This window comes from Mus musculus, chromosome 5 (genome assembly GCF_000001635.26).
Source record: "Mus musculus strain C57BL/6J chromosome 5, GRCm38.p6 C57BL/6J".
In the NCBI taxonomy this organism is placed as follows: Eukaryota; Metazoa; Chordata; class Mammalia; order Rodentia; family Muridae; genus Mus; species Mus musculus.
This window is the reverse complement of record NC_000071.6, coordinates 62,889,284-62,898,938: the sequence shown is the minus strand read 5'-3', so window position 1 is coordinate 62,898,938 and position 9,655 is coordinate 62,889,284.

Below are 9,655 nucleotides of genomic sequence, written 5' to 3'. Positions count from 1 at the left end.
TATCCCTAAGTTTATTATGAGAATTCTAAATACTGGCCTTACTGGGGGAATTGAACTTGATTTTTCCCCCAGTAAGTTCAGTATACAGAATGTTACTCCAACACTCTGAACTTTATCTACAAAAGGGAGATATTATACTCCCTTATTTTCTCAAGACTCTCCATCATTTTCTTAAGTAAGAGTTCATAATTATGTTAGGAAAGGATGTATTTTCACAGGCTTTTAACTGTATGCCTCTACTTTATATAATGTATTGTTGAAATTAAAACCCAGAGAAACCAATTTTTCTGGGAGCAAATTGGGGCTTGATCAATCATACAAAATGCTCTTACTTGGGAAATGGTGTTGGAAGCCCTGCAGAGTGCCTGGGCTTCACTGGATGAAGAGTACATTAATTCAACAATTTATCAAGTCTCTTGGCAAAGTATAGAATCAGCTGCTAACTGGGATAACACAGATTGAAAACACACGCTTTCTCTAAATAGCACCCATCAAATTAGATTCCCAAAATTATTAATAGGAAGTGGAATTTTTATTTCACAGGAAATTGTTTCTGCCTGTATTAACTGGTTATCTTTTCTAAAGAATATTTTAATTAAAATAGAATTGCATCACTTTTTACCCTCCCTCCAAGCTATCCTTACTCTAACAAAACATGCCTCCCAATTTTGAAGTTGATAGCCTCTTTCTCCGGTTATTATTGTTTTACACACACACACGTATATATACGTATACATACATACACATATATTGCATAAGCTCAGCCTGCTCAATCTATTTTTGTTGCTTGAGGGTGTTTGTTTCCAAGTCTGACCCCTCTCTACTAGATAACCAATAAGGAGGTTTATCCCTGGAAAAAGCTACTTCTTCTTCTAACAGTTATTAGTTGCCTATAGGCCTTTGTCTATGGTTGGGATACCATGAAGTTTTTCACTTTAATGTTAGTATGTCCATTGATACTGGTCTTTTTTCCAATCTTTTTATGCAGCTATTTCTAGGTTGAAATGTTTCATAATGGACTTCTTGGTATTCTGGCTCTTACAATCTTTATGCTCTCTCTTCTTCAGTGTTCCCTGAGTCATAGAGGGAGCTTTTAGGTAAATTAATCTATTGGTGCTTAGTTCCTAGTGGTCCATTGATTTCTGTGTTACATCCAATTGTTTTCTATGATCGTTCCCACTTGCTGTACAGAAAAGCTTTTTGGATGAGGGGTGGTAGCTCCTCTTATCCATGAGTCTAATGATAAGATTTAGAATGTTAGGAATTCGGTCTAGCAAACTCACAGTACTAGATTTCTACTCTTGGCCCATGAACTCACTAGCTCTGGGAAGCTGACTAAGTTTCCAGTACAAGGTCTTATTTCCAGCCTGTTAATGGACCTGTTGAGATCAACCACGATGACCAAGGTGAGCATTAGGTTCCATGATGGCAGAATAAAGGCATGGCGAAAAAACAGAAAGCTGTTGCCCAAACATGTGTCTTGGTGGTGAGATGGCTGGTGTCTAACTGATGTTTTAGTTGTCATTTCCCGGAAGTTACATTTAGACTTAGGACATACAGCATCTTCTGACTGGGTAAAGGAGACAGTTCCTCTACTGAAATCTCCATGCTCCTACTTTCTTTCACTTCACCCACTGAAAAAAAAACAAAATAAAGGTAACAAGTCATGGCTGTTAGCATTGCCTTCTTTTAGAGTCAGCTCTGCCATATAGCATTAATGAAGCCCAGTATACTCTTAGAGTAGAAATTACATATCATTGATGACAAGAAATTGAGAAGTTCTGGACATAATTTTAGAAATCTGCCTACCACAGAATTTTATGGAATATAGAGAAAGCAAGCTTTGGAATTAAGGACAGAAGTTTAAAAATAGAATTTTGCAATTTGACTTAAAATATCAGTTTGATGAATATTTATTTATGTAACTATCAATGAGCTAGTAAATGGCTGAAGAGCAAGGGAACAAGCAAATGAAAAATAGCTGACCATTTGCAAACCTATTTTGTCATGGAGAAAGATAAATAATAACACCAAATTGAAAGCTATCTAAGAGAATGAAATAAGATTATATACTAAAAGCCTATGACATGTAACTGGCACTCAATTAATTGATACTTACTACTAATATTTTATAATAGAAATACATGGGCATAGAACCCCAGCTGCAAACTGTTTCTAGCCGTGAGAAAAATTTGACTCTGTGTATGTTCCATTTATCTGTCTTTCTTCTAAAGCCTATGTGCTTACTCCTCTTTTCAAAACTTCTCAAAAATCTCAAAGCCTTAGCAGCGAATGTACAGTTTTGTCCCTTGTGTTTCATACATGCATACAACTAATTCCATTTGGGTAATGACAGGCTAGTGTTTCTACAAAATTTCTTGCATATTTCTTATATATTTTACCTGTGTCATCCACCCTCCAACACAGAGGCCAGGGAAACATCTCTTACAGACATAATGTTGTTGTCAAATCAGGAAGAAAAGGAATTGGCAAGAACCATTCTCACTCAAATATGACCTTGTATGTTGTGGTGCACTTTGAAACCCTATTAAAGCAAGGCATCAATCGACAGGAATGTGTTACCATCCCACAGCAAGGAACAGCAAACACGCTGACACACACAGCATAGTCCAGCAGTCCTTAGCCATCTACTTGTACTTGTGCTATTCGGGTTTGCCTTCTTTACGGGTGCATCAGCCATCCTAATGTTGGTTTACAGTTGTGAGATGCACTGTGGAAAAAAAAAAAAACCTCTAGTACTCAGCTCTGGGTAGAATTTATCTCAGGAAATATGAACTCACAACTGAAAACAATATGCTAAAAAAAATCACACAATCAATTAAAAATAACTGTACACTCTGAAATACATTTTAATGCATAGATGTTAGGCAGTTTTACTTGTTGCCAAACCATAATAACAGAATATGGTTCAAAATATTTCAAAATTAGAAATTAATTCCTGACTCCTAAGAGTCAAATCGGTTAGTAAACAATTACTGGAAACAGATTGGAATTCAGAGTATACCATGAATTTTGCTTATATTTACTCTTCTTTGAAAATTTGAAAAAGCTACATATTGCTCCAATAATGAATACTACATTACATTTTCATTTAAATCACTTTGCTTAAAGAAACACTGGATTTATTATAACCTTAAAGCCCGGTACAGCAATTTTGGCATGTTTTGTTTTGTAATTTCACAATGAGTGTTAGAGTTTTGAGACTATTATTAGATGTGAATTTAGCTAGCAATAATTACACTCACATGCTTTGACTATATGTCACATTCCTTCCTATATTCTAATATGTTATTGTTTAAAGTAAAATGTGTTTCAGTGTGTAAAGGGATATTTTTGTAGTCTTGAGTTTATCCTTGTGTGGGACATGGGTTCCCCCTTGTGGTTATATGGACTCACTTGCATTCACTGCTTATAAAGGAAAGCATCTGGCTGTGGTAGCAACAGTGAAGCAAGGCCTGTTCATGGTGGTCCGCAGGATCTGTACAAATGACCCCAAATGAATCGAAGCATCCGTGTAAAATTAATGTGTTGTATTTTAAATCTTTTAGTGTGCACAAAAACATTGGAGCACACTTTTATTGAATGTATAGTTGAAAATGAAAATATAGAAATGTCAGTCCCCGTTAGCTATTCAATAAGCATTTCCTGAGAAGGCAGAGGGTGAAGAGTTCTTCTTCAGCTTCACTCCCTTATCTCAGCCCTGGGCTCCACAGTGCTCCGCCTTGGGAACAGATATATCTTCTCAAATGACCTCTCTAAAGGAAAAAGCCTTTGTCGTCAGCACACACAGAGCTTTCTCTGTTTAGTTTCTTCCCTCCTATTCCTCTTGGCCCAGCGCTAAGCACAAATATCAAAAATTGAAAGAGTGTTCTGGGCACGAAATAGAATACAGTGGACAATGCCCTTCAACTTGTATGGGCATAAACATGACCTGAGGAACTTGACAATTATACATAGTCCAAAAGTGGTTTAGAGAAGCAAAGTTTAATTTGTGTAACTGAAATACACCCACTCTACATTCCTCTGAATCTATTTGATCAGAAAAGAAATCTATGAACTCTATGACTGTGCTTCCGAGGGCCCACTCCAAGCCAAATCAAGCAAGATTTACCAGAATCTGCCCCCAGATAACTGCTGTTTTAATACACAGCTAGTCTGAAAACTACTGTATTGAATACAGGGGCATCATAAAGGTAGAACAAATGGGGAAGGACCACAGGAGCACACGTGGAATACAACAAAATCAGGTTTACTGATTCATTTGAATTAAGGAGGATATATCTAAGAGATGGTCTGTGTCTTGTTATACAAAATAAAGGAGTTATTTTAGCACACAGGAGAAGGTTTATTATTTCAATAAACACAAAACAGAGCCACATGTGCAGAGGTCAGCATCAGGTCTGCCTTGCAAAGTGCATCCTTAAATGTAAGGTGGGTGTACATCCCTATATCTAGAGATCTTTTATCTGGACAAAGACAGACACCTCAGCTGTAAATAGAGAATGCTTTTTTGTGTGAAAATTGTTTCAACCTTCCAGGCAAGAAAGAGATTTCTTTCTGACTGATTTCAAGTGGCAAAGTTTTCTTTTATTGGATGATTTGGAGAACAAAGTTTCTCAGTGTGTAAGGAAGCAGCAGTCACCTGCCCTGCAGGAGACACTTTACAGCTGTGATGTGTGGGGCTGGGTTGATTCCTGTGAAATTTGTGGCCAGCTTTGCCTGTGCCTTGCTTAATGGTGGAGCCAACTTTAGAATCTGAGCTCTTTTTTTTTCTCTTTGCATACAGGACATTTGCCTCACAAGGTTGTCTTGAGGAGAGAGAGAGGACAAATGAGTCCAGATGGCCTGACAGTATGTTCGCGTTATTTTTTCATTCATTAATTTGATAAAGAAGCCTTGAATGCCTACTATATGCCATTTTCCTTTACAAAGCTCTGGGACTGGACTGATGAATGAAAACCAAGGAATTGTGTGCAAGAATCCTCCAAGGTGACTGGGAAAAAATACACATCAACAGACAGTAGTGATTATGTACAGACAAGTTGATAGGTTGATATTTATCTTATCCTTGGAATGCAGGAAATGGAAAAACATTGTCAAATTTATAAGCTCTAAAAGACTGGTGGGGAATTAGGGAAGCAGCCCAGGGTAGAAGAAGCCCAGGGTAGAAGAGAAAGGACTCTGAAAAACAGAATCGTCTATGGTCTTATCTGTTATTCTGTTTGTTTTGGATTTTTGAGGCAGGGTCTTCCTGTGTTGCTCAGGCTGGACTTGAACTGGTCACCCTGGTGTCCCAGCTTCCAGATTACTAGTATCCAACCCAGGTGCTACCCTGACCAGCTGAACCTCTAAGTATCAAATCAAGTTGCATTTTTTTTCCTTCTCATATGAGTAACCAAGAAGGAAATATTTACAGTTGAGCATGCAGTCAAGGAGCCTAAGTTCTGTGTAATAGGAATATGTCGGTGAGCAAGAAACAAGAGCCTGACCTTTATGAGTGTGTGCACAGAAGAGGGTGCTGACTCCCAAGATGCCAGCAAGGGTAACAAGCAAGTAGACTACTTAATACATTAGATGATAAGCTGGGGAGGACTGGAAGAGGTTGTGAGTCAGGGATCAAAGGACTGACATGTCATCTCTGCAAAAGTGCACAGCCTGCTGTGGCTTTCTGAGAAGTTAGATTACAGAAGGAATGCATGGCTAAGCAACTGGGAATCCCCCAGCCTACATGAATCCGTACATTGACCTTATGCTCTATTTCCTTCTTGCCCCATACTGTTGCCCTTTTAACTTTAAGGAGGATGACTCTAGCCATTAATAAGCATCTCACTCCATCGAACAGTTCCTGTCCCCTCACTGAGAAAGAGGAATATCTAAATATTTAGATTCCCATCTCTCTATTCACTCTCCACATCAAGCCAAAGATTGATTCAAGTGACTCATTCTTACCACATTTACCTTCTCAACCACCTATCCCTCTGCTTGTGAGCAGAACACTGTGGAGAGCTGTTTAAATGCGTGGATTTCATAAGCCAGTTCAGGTTAGATTCTTTTAAAACAATATTGCACTTAAAATATCATAACAACCTTCTAAGAAGAACTAGTTTAGAAAAACAGATCTTTCCCACAGAAGTTAACTCCTCTGAAGACTGAATTATGATGTTCTCAAGGCATACATTGCTTTTTAAATAAAGCCTTTTCTATTTTTCTCTGAAATACTTTGGAATTTTATACTCCAGACACACCCATTTAATCAGGTGACACTGATTAAGCACCGTAGATTTTGGTAGTTTGAATAATAAATGTTAATTTTATTTGATTTGTAAAACAATGTGCTTAATAAAGAGCAGGATAAAATTGATAATAGGCTTTTTCACTTGTGAAGTTGGTGATTAATGTAAATGATAGATCATCCTTAATCCTGTTTGGTATCAAACAATCAGCAAGTCTAAATTAACATATATATACTAAAGAATATGCAAAGAATTTTCACAATAATAGTGTATATGACTGTCTGAAAGGAGAACTTATTTCTGTGTCAGTCTACAATAGACTATTATGAGTAATGTTGTGGTGGTGCACACCTTTAATCTCAGCACTTCGGAGGCAGAGGCAGGAGGATTTCTGTGAGTTAAAGAGCAGTCTTATCTACAGAGTAAGGTCTAGGACAGACAGAGCTACACAAAGAAATACTGGCTAGAAAAAAACAAGAAAAAAAAAGAACACATGTGTAATTTTATTTTTTCCCATAATGAATTATTGAGCAATAATGCAAATGAACAAATTATGGCCATACACAGCAACATTAGTGCATTTCAACAAAACAAAGCAAACATCAGAGAATACATGTTATATTTTCCAACTCAAACATTTTTTATAATTAATTATGATATGATAGGAACTTTCATGTGAAGCACTTAAAGACATTGAAAATGCACATAACTAAGACATTCTTTTTTAAAACTATAAATTACATATAAATACATCACTTCCCTTCTGGTAAAATAGGTTTCTTGAGTGTGAGGTGAGGGCATAGAGATGAATTGGCTGGGATTTCAATAAGAAACAGATGGGGTGATAAATTAGCAATAATCAAAGGATGCTTGTCTTAATAGAAGGAACTCATGGGAAGCAAAGGAATAGTGCAGCTTCTCCTGAAAGGATGCTGGTGTAAGCTCCAGTACTGAGGAAAGGAGAAAAACCAGTTACCAAACCCCAGTAGGAAAGCCCTGCTGGCAGGAGTTTAGATGAGGGCTAGAGCTTTAGAATCATGGCCCTAGGAAGGAAAAGTATGGTGTGATGCAATTCACTTCTCTCCTGCCTTCCAGTCACTTGTTAGGTCTTGCCATTAAGCAAATCCAACTGGAAACCAGAGGTACTACTAATGTGATCGATGCAAGTCAATGCATCAGACAAAATGCAGTTACATGAGGCTGGGGTATGGCTGCTGGGAATTCTGGAGCAGGTTCCTAACAGGGGAAAAAAAAATACCTCACATTAGGCCAATTTCCCCATATTATCTAAAGAAGAGGTAGTACTGAAAGATGCTGTTTTTTTTTTTCATTTTTATATGCCTCTTTATTGTTTTAATATTGCAATAATATGAGAAATGTTTTAATAATTGGAAAACTATCTCAACGTGTATGAAGGGATATATGTATGTATTTCCCTTTCAGAGTATGAGTTTAAATATAAATGAGAGAAAAAATTGTAGGGCAAGAGTAGTTTTGTTGTTTTGTTTTGTTTTGTTTTTATTCTTTAATCTTTATTTACTATCCAGACTTCATCCCCCACCTGGTGGTCTGGCCCTGACCACTCCCCAGTCTGTACCTCCTGCTCCCTGTCTCCAAGAGGTCTCCATCCCACCAGGTCGCCCCATCCCCAGGGGCCTCAAATCTCTCAAGAGTTAGGTTCATCTTTTCTCACTGAGGCCAGACCCAGCAGTCCTCTGCTGTAAGTATGTCAGGAGCCTCAGATCCGCTGGTGTATGCTGCCTGGTTGGTGGCTCCGTGTCTGAGAGATCTCTAGGGTCCAGGCCTTTGTAATAGGAAGAGAGTGTGAAAACATAAGTGTGCAGGTAAAGGTGTGTGTGTGTGTGTGTGTGTGTGTGTGTGTGTGTGTGTGTGTGTGTGTGTGTGTGTATGTATGTTTGAGGGTGTATATGTTAAATGTGAGCCTGAGATATGGGAGTAGATTACATATGACAGGATTTGAATGTGAGTCTATGTGTAAAAGTATAAGTAGATGTGAGACTATGCCCATGTGTATACATGTGGTTATGTATATAAAAATGTGTTTTAGTAGGTGAAAGTGATGTGTTGCTGACAGTATTCAGATGCACATGAGATACACAGATGGGGGTAGAATGAGAAGTAAATGGTATGTTAAGAGCATGATTGTGAGAGGTGTGAAAGGGAGATGTGTGCATATGAATAATATGTGTGTGCTTGTGTGTGTGTGAGTGTGTGGATGGTAAGTGTGAGCATGTTTGTATATGTGTGTGTGATGTTTATGTGTGCACATGAGTATGTGGAATGTATGCATGTGTGTTTGCATGTATGTGTGTGGTGTATATGTGTATGCATGTTTGTGTGTGTGGTTTGTGTGGGCATGAGTTTGTGATGTATGTGTGTGTGTGTGCATGTTTGTGTATGCTTGTGTGTGATGTATGTGTCTGTGTTGCATGTGTGTGTGCAGATACTGGGGAAATGTATAGGATTAGGGAGATGAGCAAGTGAGGCCATGTCTATTAGTAGGCTTGTGCATATTTGGATGGGGGTTGTTGGACCATATATATGTGTGTACAAACATAAATCCGTGCAAATAGAAATGAAATGTTTTTCTTGGATGAGAGATGGACACCAGAAAGTACCAACTAATATCTGAAATTGTGATCTCTAGTGGCAGAATAAAAGAAGCATGAAATCTCTTTGCAGTCAGAAAAGCAATAGATATTTTATTTTGTTCTATTCATTCTAAGAACACAAAATACTTATTGTTCTTTTTGGGTGTTGTGCAAAATAAAAATCTTACTTAATAAGTTTTTTCTTAACTAATAAAATATAAGGCAGCAAATTGTGACTATCTTGGAGAAACCCTTACCATGTTGTGTGGGTAGCTTTCCTTCTTTGCATTTCTCTTCTGTCTTAATCTTCATGCTGATACCAACTCTCAAGTATCTTTAATCAAGCCTCTATTTAACGGTGACTAGTCATGAAATTCTTCCCTATTTTGAAGCCATGGACTTAAGTTTGACCTATGTCCAGGTCCCTAATACAGGGAACATCTCGGGCTGGGAAGGACGACAGAAGTGTTATACATCCCTTCCTTGCCCCCACCCTGAAGCTTATGCAATAAGATTTCTCTTAACTAAGAAAAAAACCCCAGCTAGGAAAGAGGCCTTGGATTACTTTATACAACTTCATTTTTTCTGTATTGCTTCATTTCCTTAATAATAAATATTAAAAGTCATCAATTCCAGTGTCCTCTTGACAGTAACTGGCTGAAGTATGTTTATACTTCTAATTTATTCTAAGGGTTTCAGTTTTCTAAAATTGACTTGTTATTGCCTTTCATGGCTTCCTTTACTTCACATTGTCACATGTGGGCATCTGGCATCTATGTGCCTAGAATT